The 14,054-nt window shown below is 35.4% G+C and overlaps 1 long non-coding RNA gene across 1 annotated transcript; it reads right to left on the reverse strand.

Annotated features, from left to right (window-relative positions):
- Positions 1-1,786: 1,786 nt before the first annotated feature.
- Positions 1,787-8,684, reverse strand: LOC128635785 (uncharacterized). The gene is made up of 2 exons (XR_008398585.1): positions 8,627-8,684; positions 1,787-2,206 (listed from the first exon to the last, which is right to left on the reverse strand). It is a non-coding gene; the product is annotated as an uncharacterized LOC128635785 (long non-coding RNA).
- Positions 8,685-14,054: the final 5,370 nt, after the last annotated feature.

Consider the following 14,054-nt stretch of genomic DNA (forward strand, 5'->3'; position numbering starts at 1 on the left):
TAACATTTACATTAGTTTTCATTAAAATTAATGTAAATGTTTCTTTACTGCAGGTGAAAAAGTATCACCTGCATACTTATCTATAGCATGCTGGAGGAGCCGCGCTAATCTTGAACCTTTTTCAGAGTCCAAGGCTGCGCTAATAGAAGGCATATTGCGGTATTACCGCAGCCCTGGGCTCTGTGAAGAAGGGTCGGATTAGTGCGGCTCCCCAGCGCACTTTAGGTAAGTATTTTAGTAAACCATGAAAACTAAATGAATATCTATATTTTCAAACAAATGCACGTCTAGTTTTGACTATTTCAAGCTAAGAAGTTTCTAGAGTTGTGTAATCTAGACCAATAGTATATGGTGAAAATAGCACCAAATAAAATGTTTTTCCATCAATAGGTAGCAAAAGTTTTTCAATGCAACATGCACAAATGTCCAAAAAAAGATACTAAACATATTTTTGTTATCTTGCAATAAAATAACATGTAATCCAAGTCAAAATATGTTCATATAAAACAGCCTCACTATACTGACCATGCAGACTTGCTTCTGGAAGACAAGACTTGCCATGATCATTATATTAGTAACCTATATTTACATGGTTTTGCAGTTGCTATCTGCTGAAGCCAGTTAGGGAAAGATATGTAGTAGGGTTAGCTTTGAGAAGTCTGCAGGGTGCATTTCCAGTTCTGAGAAGTCCACAAATTTCAGAGCTAATTTACATGAAAAGGAGCAAAATAAATAATGAAATATACTTCAAAGTTTGTTTAACTATGCATGACCAACCATTTTTATATAAAAATCTCAAGGAGTAAACTGTCCCTTAATGTGCCTGCATGATGCAATATTAGCTTGTACAACTCATCAACACTGCACATTTATCCAGAGAAATGTTTTTTATGCCTAAAGCATTAAAAAGATTTTCCATCTATGGGATTTAATCTTACAGATCTATAGGATTGCCAGATTTCCAGTATTCACACAGTGAAGTATTTTAGCTGACTGTCCAGTAAAATCTTAAAATATTCACAAAAATACTGGATTAAATGTTCATTTTTTAAAAGTCCCTGAGTATTAACTCAATGTAAAAGCCCCCCTCCCATGCCTCAATGCATTACACATATGTAAAATAAAGAAGTGAGAGGCAGTCAAGTGCGTCAAATCACTTCTGGTTATGACACTGGCAGCCAAAAAAGATAAAATTATTGATTTATATGCTACTGGCAGCCAAGGGTAAAATGATTGCTCAGTCATAAAAAATATACATTGTGTGATCAAGCAAAGAGGGTAACATAGAGCTTGGGGAGGGGGTATTGTGTGACACCATGTCACTGACAAATTGTTCAGTATTTTTTTGTAGCACAGCTGGCAACATTATAGGTGTATAATATTGCATTAACATTTTTAATGCATTTTGTGATCCTTAGAGATTAATTTGATCCAACAATAGTTCCGTAGCTTAGTTGCTTGCGTGAGCAGTTTTACAAGTGCATTATCAAAATAGTAAAGTGTATTTAAGTAAACATTGCAATCAAAATTAAACATCCAGATGCTTATTTCAATATATAATAAAAGGGTTCAAAAACCTATTTATAGCTCAAACTCCCAAAAGATACCATATGACAGCATTTCCCAGAGCAGGGGTGAGCAACCTTGGCTCTCCAGAGGGTTTGGAACTACATTTCCCATGATGCTCATACACTTGAAGCTGGCTGAGGATCATGGGAAATTTAGTTTCAAAACCTGTGGAGAACCAAGGTTGATGCCCCAGAGAAAGTGACACGCAGACGAACACTTACCATGTGCTCACCCTTTAATTATAAAATTTCGGAAATACAAGTCATGGTCGCATTGTATCCCATTGGTCCTAAATGGATAAAAACTCACAAAACTAGTGTCCACAAAAACACTACTATTGCGAAGCGCTGCGGAATCTGTTGGCGCTCTACAAATAACCGATAATAATTGCTACATTATTATTTTTTTCCGTTTGCATCAAAGTATTTTTATACAATTCTTCTGTTATTGATAACGTCCATTTTTATTTGACAATCTTTGGGTAGTTGCATGCGTTCCAATTTCTCTTCCTCTTTGTTGTGTCTGAGTCGTTGTTCTTCGATGCGAGTCACAAGTTGATCTCTCTTTTCTAGAATTTTCATCATCTCGGCAAACATTTCTTCCTCTTCGTGGTTATCTTGTTGAGTTTTCAAGGTGGCTGCATATTCAAACAAAAAGACAATATGTTCGTTATATGGTGCCTCAATGCTAAACATAATCTTGTACATTTGATATATTATAAAAATAATCTTGAGCATTTCATTTCCAAAAATGTGTCTTTACGAAAAACAGTTCTTTTTATGTTTAAATTATTTATTACTTATTTTACAAGGACATTAAACACTATGGCATAGATTACAAAGCGCAGGGTATCTATCAATATCGCTGCACAGCGCTAGGATTAGCACTCAAATTGATATTACAAGTCTATGGTAAAGAAGAATAACCAGAGAATGTTTAGGGGCCTATCTATCAAGCTCTGAATGGACCGCTGCTCCATAACCCTGTCCGCCTTGCATAAAATGTTTTTTGTCAGCAAATTTTGATTTAGTTTTAGTCATAGTCTTTTGACTAAAATGTCATTTTATGTTGGATCAGGTCAGACAGACATTTGTTAAATAGGCCTCTGAGTGCGGACCCACATCCCTTTAGAGTGCCCTATACTTTCAAATGGATATTGCTACAGAGCTAAACATTGCTCATATTAGGTGGAAAGTTATGTGTTGCACTTGAGGGTAACACATAGTAGTGTTAAAAAAGCACAACTTGAGACTTGAAGTAAAGTGTTAGGGCTACAAAAACACATGTAAAACATATTACATATATATATATATATATATATATATATATATATATATACATATATATATATATGTATATATATTTATATGTATACATATATATATATATATATATACTGTATATATATATATATATATATACATATATAAAGTAAAACATAATTATTGAAATAAATGTATAAGAAGGTATTGAAAGGTATATGGTACATGACAAGGTGTTTGACAGGAAAAGGCTCAAAAGTGTATGTATATATATATATATATATATAAGTATGTATATATCTGTATATTTGTGTTTATCTGCGTACATATGTATGTGCACACAAACACATATATACACATATACTGTTTATACATTTATATATATCTTTGAGCCCTTCCCAGTCAAATGCCTTGACATATAAAATATCCATTGCAAACAAAGTGAATGTATTTTTTATTATTAATAAAAATACCTTTGTTCTTTACTGAGAAGAAAATGTTGTTTTTAATTTTAAATTTTAAATATATGGGTGTGTGGGTGTGTGTGTGTATATATATATATATATATATATATACTTGTAGAGTAATTCCGCATTCACTTAAGTGAATACAGGCTTGGATCCGGACACCCTGGTAGCATATGAGAAATATGAGTGCAGACTCCTACAACTACTTTTACTATTATATATATATATATATATTATATATATATAAATATATATTATATATATATATATATATATATATATTAAAAGAAATACTTGAGAGAGAAAAGAAACAAGAAGATACTTATTTCCATAAAGACAGGGATTTCAGCACTCTTTTAGTCTATTATTATTATTATTATCGGTTATCTGAGTGCCAACAGATTCCGCAGCGCTAAGTAGTCAAAATAAATAGCTCCAAGCAAATGTTTGTGCGAAACAAAATAACAGTTTATTGGCATAGACAATAGAACGCCGTGACTCACTGCATCCCGCAACACAAGGGATGTGCAATTTTTTTTTAGAGCATTCAGTATAGGCCAATCGAAATATAGTTACAATTAATAAAAAATGAATTGTTACAATGTGATAACCTGCCCGGACAGGGTGAACCAAGGTACCTCGTAATGCAAATACAAGAGAATCAACTCTATATGAGTAAAGGAGTATATTTTTGATAACCACACCCAGCTGCACACAGAACCTTCACCAATGTTTGTGGAGGTATAGCCTGGGCAGTCTAATATCAAGGGATCTAGGTTATCAATAGCTTGAACAAGCAGCGGGATATCTTTCTAGCTCAACCCTGGGAAACCATTGATGTGTTCCGCAATACAAAGAAAACTCTAACAGCACTGGCAGTTCCGGAAGGAAGGTGTAGTATGTCGATATTGCTTAAAGTGACATTGTACCTGGCCGTTTGCAGTTTAAAGTCAATAGTGCCAATGCCAAAAGCACCTGTTGTTCACGGATGACAAGTTGCCTGTGTTGACACCTGTCGAGGAGGTCTAATTGAGCATAAAATTCAAGCACACATTTAAGGATAACATTGTTTCCTACTGCAATTTTCATTTTCTGCATGGAAATTCGAATGGGATTGTCCTATGATTCTTTGGGACTCTCTTATTAACACAGCTAGTTTTCCCATGCCTGAGCGTACTAATCCTATATGCAAACTGCTTGTTATTTTTCCTTAACATCATTGCTTGGTTTAGAGTGTCTGATTATACAACTTAGATCCAATTTCTTACTTGCCCAGGATATACCTCTTTAACCTTCTGGGGTTCTGTGTGCAGCAGGGTGTAGTTGTTCTAATATACACTCTGCCTATCTCTTGCTACTGTCTGCTTAGCATAATGATGTTTTATATATGCAAATCTTGTCAATTATGAGCCTGTTTTCGATCAGTGTTAAGTTTGACGGCAAATTTCAATTTAGTCTTAGTTTTAGTCTTTTGACTAAAATGCCATTTTAGTTTTAGTCGTATTTTAGTCATCTGAATTGTTTTAGTTTTAGTCTAGTTTTAGTCGACTGAATCTCCAGTAGATTTTAGTCGACTAAAATCTAAGGGGTTTAGTTAAAGTGTAATGCGTTATTTAAGCATTTCTCTATAATTTGCAAACTGATTACATACACCAGGAGTAAACATAACACCTGTTAATATTTATGGTATTAAGGTTTAAACATGCAATACAGACACAGATTTAGCCGTTGTGATATGTAACATCTTTATTAAACTTTAAAATATAAAAAAACAAAACTGTAAACTGTATTGGCTGTATTGCACATATTACCCAATATAAAAACTTTAACAATTCTCTGTTAATAATTAAAACAAGTATCAAGTAACTCAACACAACAAAAAGTTTCTGCAGATAGCACAGGCACAGCATAACTTAAACCCATATTCATAGGTTATGCTTATTTCTATAGGAAGAATCAATTGATTGTTTACAGATTTGAATAAATTTCGGCAACGATATTAGCACTGCTCTAGAACTTCCAAACTCATTATATACTCCTGGAGTAAAGGTTTATTAACCTGATTTTATTTATGGTATTAAGGTTTGAACATGCAATACATATTTAACAAATTTAACTGTTGTGGTATATAACATGTCTTTATTTAGCTTAAAATTTAATAAAATTAAGTTTAGTAAATGTTACAAAAGAGCAGTAATTGGATAGGGATTGATTAACACCTTGCATAAAATGTTTTTTGTCAGCAAATTTTGATTTAGTTTTAGTCATAGTCTTGACTAAAATGTCATTTTAGTTTTAGTCATATTTTAGTCATCAGAATTTCTTTAGTTTTATAGTCATTTTAGTCTAGTTTTAGTCGACGAAATTAACACTGTTTTCGATGTGTGTATTCTATTGATAACCTAGATCCCTTGATATTAGACTGCCCAGGCTATACCTCCACAAACATTAGTGAAGGTTCTGTGTGCAGCTGGGTGTGGTTATCAAAACTATACTCCTTTACTCATATAGAGTTGATTCTCTTGTATTTGCATTACGAGGTACCTTGGTTCACCCTGGCCAGTCAGGTTATCACATTGTAACAATTCATTTTTTATTTATTGTAACTATATTTTGATTGGCCTATACTGAATGCTCTAAGTATAAAATGGCACATCCCTTGTGTTGCGGGATGTAGTGAGTCACGGCGTTCTTTTGTCTATGCCAATAAACTATTTTGTCTCGCACAAACATTTGCTTGGAGCTATTTATTTAGACTAAAAGAGTGCTGAAATCCCTGTTTTTATGGAAATAAGTATCTTCTTGTTTCTTTTCTCTCTCAAGTATTTCTTGATATATATTATGTAAGGGTCTGCACCACAGGATAAAAGGCCTTTTTCGCTAGGGTGATAGTGTATACAGTATATTTTTGTACTTCCCTGAGTCAGCTCCCAGCCTAGCACTTGCTTCCCACTCTGTTCTTTCCTCAATTGAATATACAGTATATATATATATAAAACTAAAAAGAACATTTTCTTCTAAGTGAAGAACAAAGATACATAAATATTTCTTAACGCACCTTTGGCTTTAGCGCATTTGTCCTAGCATACCTTAAGGTTGGCACAAAGGCGAAAGCCAGAAGAGGCTTTTCTAGCACAACCCATAGAAGTCTATGGGGAAAGGGAGTTAGCGTGGTTATGCTGTCCGACCTCCATATGTTAACTCGCACACTAACATTTTCCTTTCAACTTGTAATACCAGAATAGGAGTAGTATTGATTTAACTTTAACGCTAACATTTTTGCGCTCCACTTGTAATTTAGCCCTATATAAACGATAGATAGAATAATGTCTTCAAAACAAAGTTTGCCCTGAGAATAATATGCAGATGGATTTTAAAAAATTATATTCGTTGACAAAATTTAAAAAAATTAGTAACATTTTAGTGTCTATAAACCCATGTCATAAACTGCGTCTCCTCTGCTGAGGCCAATCAGGACAGTTATAAATGGCTCACTAGAGTGTGCAACCAATGACTGCGTAGAATATAGTGGTGCTAAAGTCTGGACTTCTACTTTTAACTGGAATTGAAAAGCCAATTTTCAGAATTTAAATTATAGGAAAAAAGAGAAAAAAATAAATAATGAAAGTATATTGTAAAATGTTTTTACTACATATAAAAAAAATTGTATTTTACAATTTCAAAGTGTTAAATGCCCATTTAAAGGGACATTAAAGGGTAAATATAAATTTAATGTAAAAATAAATACATGTAATTTTTAAACAAATTGTCTACTTTTGCAAAAAGGTTACACTCTTGGAACACCCCCTTACTGTAAAGATACAGCCAGTGATTGATGGATACTCAGATATGCCTGCTTCTCATTTCTTTACCAGCTGAATCCTCATCTGGAGTGTTACAGAAGCACAACTTTGACTGTGTATTTAACTAATTTGCAGGGGTTAAACGCACAGCAAAATTAATACATTTGTTATATCGGAATAGAGCATTTTATTTTTACACCACAATGTCTATTCAACTTGGGAGAATACTGTGAATTGTATAGGTTCCAGCACAAAACCATGTGCACGCGTAGGCAGTAGAAGGCACGTAAATATGCAGTTGTCTGACAGTGGTATTAAAGATGAATCTAACAATTTCCTGTGGTGCATACTTTTACCATCCAAAGAATTCCATAAACAGGTATATCACAATATACAGAAATACTTCAAAATAATAGAACGAATATCTAATAAAAACACAACTATTAAATAAAGAAAAGTTAACATTATTTAATTTTGCAAACGATTGTAGTGATATATCTTGCATACATAAGGTGAAGGGTGGATACAGTGATTCTTTCATGTAAGTCAAATACGGTTATTGAATACAGTGATTCTTTTATTTAGAGCAAGAGTATAATCAAAATTAAACTTTTGATTCAGATAGAGCATGCATTTTAAACAAATTTACAATTAAAGTTGGAAAATGAAACCTTTGGCACAACATCAAAGGCAACCTTGTAGTATAAAGGACTCAATCGGTGCAAATGCCTGCGCATGCACTTAAAGGGACATTCTGGTCAAAATTTTAATTCACATAGATGAATTACATCTTTGAACAGAAACATATTTGCAATATACTGTACATGTATTAGCTTCTAGTAAAAGTTATCACTGTTGTGTTAGCATTTTTCTCTGCACGTGCATGTGAAGCATAGCTAGATATTCTCAGTGCACCAGCATTTTAAATACTGCAGCTGCTCAGAATACAAGTGGGGTTTGTATTATGTCAGCAATTAACAAATTGAGTCATAACCAGATGGTACAATCACCTTAGGTTCTCTGAGCAAATGCTGTGTTTAAAAATGCTGGCGCACGGTGCATACTTAAATACACGATTGAAACAGCTATAGCTTTTATTAGAAGCATTTAAGGTAATACATATATATTACATAAATGCTTATATTCACAACTAAAAGGTACCCATGTGGATTCCAATTTTGGCTGGAATGTCCCATTAACTGAGAGGCACCCAAGTGCACAGTAAAGATGCACCAATTAGTGGTTTCTTATAGTTCAAGAAGAGAATATTTTTTTTAAATGAACTTATATGTGTTTGGTACATGTCCTGCAGGCCAAGCAATGATAAATTGGCCTCCACTAATGCTTTATATACAGCACAAAAACGTCCATTCATTGTTAGCGGATAAATACAAACATAGAAAGCACCTTACATAAAAGAGGTCTGTTCATTTAATGATCACTGAAACACAGTAGTATGGTTGCAGGGAACTGCCCCTGAACCTGGGTTCTTCTATTGTATGATACAGATCATTTGTTTACTTACGGTCAATAAGCATTTTCTCTCTCAGTTTTTGCTCTAATCGCCCTTGTTGATCTTCAAGGTCTAGTTCTTTGGCACTACAAAAAAAATATTTTGTTAACTGCGTATACACAATAAACATGCACTATAGCAAGCAGTAATAGAACCTAATAGGATTTTTTTTTATATTTATTAAAGTGACATAAAACTTACAAAAAGAAAATGTTCTGTGTTCAAACATTTTATTATTGCACCATTGCTTATATATAACTTGGCATGTAACCCTTGTCAGCTCCAGTGCAGCAATGCACTACTGAGAGATAGCTTAATGGAACATGAAACGCAAAATGTTTCTTTCACGATTCAGATAGCGCAGTGATGGCAAACCTTGCCACTCCAGATGTTTCAGAACTACATTTTCCATGATGCTTAGGAACTCTGAAGTCCAATTGAGCATCTTGGGAAATGTAGTTCTGAAACATCTGGAGTGCCAATGTTAGCCATCACTGCGATAGAGCACACCATTTTAAACAACTTTGCAATGTACTTTTATTATCTAATTTGATTAGTTCTCTTGGTATCATTGGTTAAAAAGCATACACAGGTAGGCTTAGGGACTGGCTTCTGATTGTTGACTGCACATATATTCCTTCAGCTAGCTCCCAGTAGTGCATTGCTGCTGCTGCTGCTTCAATAAAGGATACTAAGAGTATGAAGCAAAATTGATAGTAGAAGTCAATTGGAAAGCTGTTTAAAAATGTATGCTCTATATGAATCATAAAAGAAAAAAAATTGTTTCATGTCCCTTTAAGTATCTGGTCAGCCAATGACAAGAGATATAGATCTGTAGCCACCAATCACCAGCTACATGCCAGCAATGCATTGCTGCTCCCCAGCCAATATAGGTATGTTATTCAACAGAGCATACCAAGAGAACTAAGTACATTTGATAATAGAATTAAACTGTCTTAAAATTGTATTCTATGTCTGAACCAGTGTTTCCCAAATGCAGTCCTCAAGTACCCCCAACAGGCCAGGTTTTCAGTATAACTGAACTAGAGCATAGGGGAAATAATCAGCTGATGGGTGAGAGTAGGTTAGTTACCATGGTTACTGATCAGCTGATTACTTCACCTGTGCACTAGTTCAGCTATAATCAAAACGTGGCCTCTGAGGACCGCGTTTGGGAAACACTGGTCTGTACCATGAAAGTATATGTTTGACTTTCAGGTCCCTTTAAATGTAAAATATACATATATCATGCATATGAATGCTATTTGAGCATGTTAAAATATTTTTTCTCGAAAAGTGTTAAACTAAAGCGGTTTAAATTAATTCTGAAACTAAGAGGAAATGCGTATTTGTGCACAGAACAATACATAAAGCAAAAATCGCTCATTCGCTCATAATAACATCTCCCACAGCTTTATAGCACAAAAAGCCTGAACTAATACTTAATATTAACTTACAAGAAAATATTCTCAGATGCAACTAAGACAAATACTGATTTTAATGCCCTTTAACCCTTCGCTGCTAAGCCTTTTTCATACACGTGTACAAAGCTGATTTTTAGCTTTTTTGCTGCTTAAGGGGACATTAAACACAGATGGTAATATAAAAGGATAAATGCAATATATATAATAAAAAGTCTGCAATACTGTATACTTTCATTATGTAATTTGTTCCCTTTTCATGTAATTCCGTTCTGAAATTGTTAACTTTTCAGTTCCTGTTAGAAATGGAAGCCAATGGCTGCACACTCTAGTGACCTATCTTTAACTGTCCACAGCAGATACAGTAACCTAAGTTACAACATGGCAGCTCCCATTGTTTTATAGACACTAAAACTTTACACTTATTTTGTCACTATTTAAACAACTAATAAAACTTTAAAACATGAATCTACGTGTTATTCTCAGACTCATTTTTTCTTTGAATGCATCCTTCTACCTAGCATTTATTTAGTGTTTAATGTCCCTTTAAATTTAAACTCTATTGTAAGTCATATTTCAATGATACACACACATTATATATTGTTTTTTCCCCAGTAGCTCTAGCATATTCTGAATATACCATTATCCCTTCCTTAAACTGCAGGCTAAGTTTAGACCTTCCCAAATATAAAGAGAAGCAAAAGGAAGGGTGTAGTGATTTTCTTGCTTATATCAGAACCAGCCTTGGGATAAAAGTTAAACATGGAATGATAAATAAGTATACCCATTAAAAAAAGGAGGTGTCCCTGCAGACAAATGAAATTCAAAACAATAACCAGTAGAAACTGATTATGTTCCAAATATTAGACAAATAAAGGTCCACACCAACCAATCTGCCTACGTTATATCAGTATACGTAGGCTATGAGTATAATAGTGAAATGCGTTGCTCAGGATTGGAATGTAGCCTGGCATATATGGTTATGTATAGCAAAGATAGAGCTCACAGTATGAAGGTGTGGCGGGCTCCAACTAAAGTGTAGTGATATTTTAGAGATGACACAATAGCTTAGAGATGAAACAATGAGTCATATAAGGCAGAATACAGCAATATACATAGTCGTTTGTAGTCAACAACAGCCTAGATGGCACAATACAAAAGAAAACACTATTAATATTGCAGTGGTGTTGAACAAAAGTGTGTAAGCTAGTTTCACTACCTCACTCCACGGGTGGAATGGACTCTGAGAAAACAAAGGTGTGTAGTGAGAATAGGACCCATCAGGGCTATGTATGGATGTCACCCAGTCCGTATTTTACTGACATGGTCAGTAATTTTCTAATTAGGTCAAAGTTGAAAATAAAGATTAAATATAGAAATAAAGATCATGGTCAAACTTCTTCTAAGTTTATAAGAATCCAATTATAAGTAAACGATTATTTAAAATCTGTCCTACCAGCGTTAGTTCCTGATTTATTCTGTATAATTATTTATGCAAATGCATGCTAGTGAGTGTAGCCAGTATTATTTACAGAGAAGGTTGCAACCCTATGACCATCGGATCCCAGCCAGCTTTTCACCCTGGATTAAAAGATTGACAAACTGAGTCCAGAGTCCCGCTGCATCCCCAGATTAACCCAGGTTGAACTGCAGAGTGTAAAGCAGAATGCAGTCTAACAAGGGCAGTACAGATTACCTGCAGAGGCCCTGCTGATCTCTACTCCTCTCTACCTGTGTACAGCTCAGGGCAATCGCTGACCTGCTAATACTTTTGCAACTGCAGGGCTTCAGCATGGTAAGTAAAGCAGTGGGATCTTCCACACATCCACACTCTACCCAGATAGTAAGTATCTGCTCCTCTCTATAGTTGTTGGGGGTATGTAGAGGAAGGGTGCACAGTCCCTTTATGAGACACACAGACCCTCTGTACTTAGTGCAGGCTGAATATTACAAGAAGGCCTCTGCATCTTGCTGTATTCTGGTGTGATATTGGAAATCAGATTGCGCTTGTCTTTAATAATTCACATAACGCTATAAACCTTCCATCATCAGAGCTAATTGTCCAATGGGACCTGCAATGATTCCAGAGAGCTTAGGTTGTGCAGTACAGTATAGTGCTATCCGGCTAGTTCACAGAGAAAAAGAGCTGCTAGGTTCACAGAGGTCTAGTCTGATCTGTGCCATGTTAAGCTTTAAGAGTCAGATGCACTGAGCTGTCATCAGATATATGAAGTTCAATCAATGCTAAATGGGCTGTAGGGACACAATCCTTTGAGAAAAAGCACAAGCAGTTTGTGATTCTCAAACTTTATAACAGATTAAGTTATCCTTAAGGCAGAGAACATAATGCTGTATCTGATCATAGCTGCCACCCGTAGGTTCCCCCGGCCCTCTCTAATTCTATCATACACATATACAATTATCTGTCCTGCTAAAGTAAAGTGCTCAATTGTATAATGGTCATGAAGAGGCTTAATGCAATTTATTCGACAATGTTTTTCATTTTTTTTGCATCCTTTTCTTTGCATGCAAATGACAATAGAAGTTGTCTTCTTAGATTTGCAGGATATTCCAAGCATGGACCATATATCGATAATTACTAAATATATTGGCCTAGATTACAACTGGAGCAATACATTTTCTTTTACAAGATATGACGAGTCCACGGATTTCATCCTTACTTATGGTATAATGCCTCCTGGTCAGCAGGAGGAGGTAAAGAGCTCCACAGCAGAGCTGCATAAATAGCTCCTCCCTTCCCCCCAACCCAGTCATTTTCTTTGCCTGCGTTAGTGATAGGAGTGAGGTAAAGTGAGGTGTTAGTTTAGATTCTTCAATCAAGAGTTTTTTATTTTCAACCGGTACCGAAGTGTGCTGTTTTTATTACAGAGCAGCTTCTGAATAGCCTTTTTAGGCTATGGGAACTGGGGGATTTTTGTATCCACTGCACCTCCCATATTTGTGCTGCATTGTCTGTATATGGTCTTTTGAGGTTGTAACCAAGAACCTTCTATTTCACAGGACCTCAGGAGGAAGATTGGACCTCTTGATACTGTGAAGTTGTCATGCTGTACCTTCAGCATAGAGGTAAGTGCAGTTTTTATTCTGGGCCACGGCATATTTCAGATTAACTGTACAGACTATAATACATTGGGGACTAGATGGGTTTCCCTTTATATTTTTCCCCAGACATTCGGGCAGTTGTTCATAGCCTAGAAGCGCTGGGGTGTGCGTACATAACCAAATTATTTTAAGTATCCAGAAATTCTAAGGGGCAGACTGGAATTTACTTAGAAGCGCTGGAAAACTGTTATATGGGTATGCGCTATAACCAGACACTCTAGCATGTATGTGGGACCTAGAAGCACTGGGAAGTGTTTGTGTGTACTTTAATCACGGGCTGGCTGACGCTGGGGACGTTTTTTTCGGAAAGAATATATTTATTTATGAGGCTCCGGTTCTTGGCGGTATTCTGAGGTGTTTGACTGTTACGCCCACGAAGGGCGGGGCTTTATTTTTAGCGCGCTTTGACAGCGCAGCTCTCTCTATTCCGGTGGCAGCATCTACTCAGCCCCTAAGTCCACTTGCGGGAGAATTTACAAGCGACTTAGGTGCACAGTGTGGCGGAGTTAAGCTTGGTCAGGAGGCAGGTAGGAGCCGCAGCAGAGCTGCGGCGGGGTGACTGTGTGATTTTGCAAAAGTAAAACAGTACAATATTTTTAGAACCATCGTGCAGGGAATGTGAAATTGACCCTCTGCCTTAGTTATTAAGCTTTATTTCTGATTGTTTCCTTAATACAATAAATTTATTATTAAGCTTCAGATTGATTTTCTTAAAGCTACAGTACAACAAATTTATTACAGTGATTTGACCAAGATTGCCTTTTGTTTAGGTTATCATGGATGACCTTGAACAAAATACATGTCCTATGTGTTTGGATGCCATTGTGGAACCCCCAGTTACACTTTGTCCCTTATGTATTGAAAGGGCTTCACAGTGTAAATAACACATTTTCTTT

The sequence above is a fragment of the Bombina bombina genome, chromosome 7 (assembly GCF_027579735.1).
Source record: "Bombina bombina isolate aBomBom1 chromosome 7, aBomBom1.pri, whole genome shotgun sequence".
Lineage (NCBI taxonomy): Eukaryota > Metazoa > Chordata > Amphibia > Anura > Bombinatoridae > Bombina > Bombina bombina.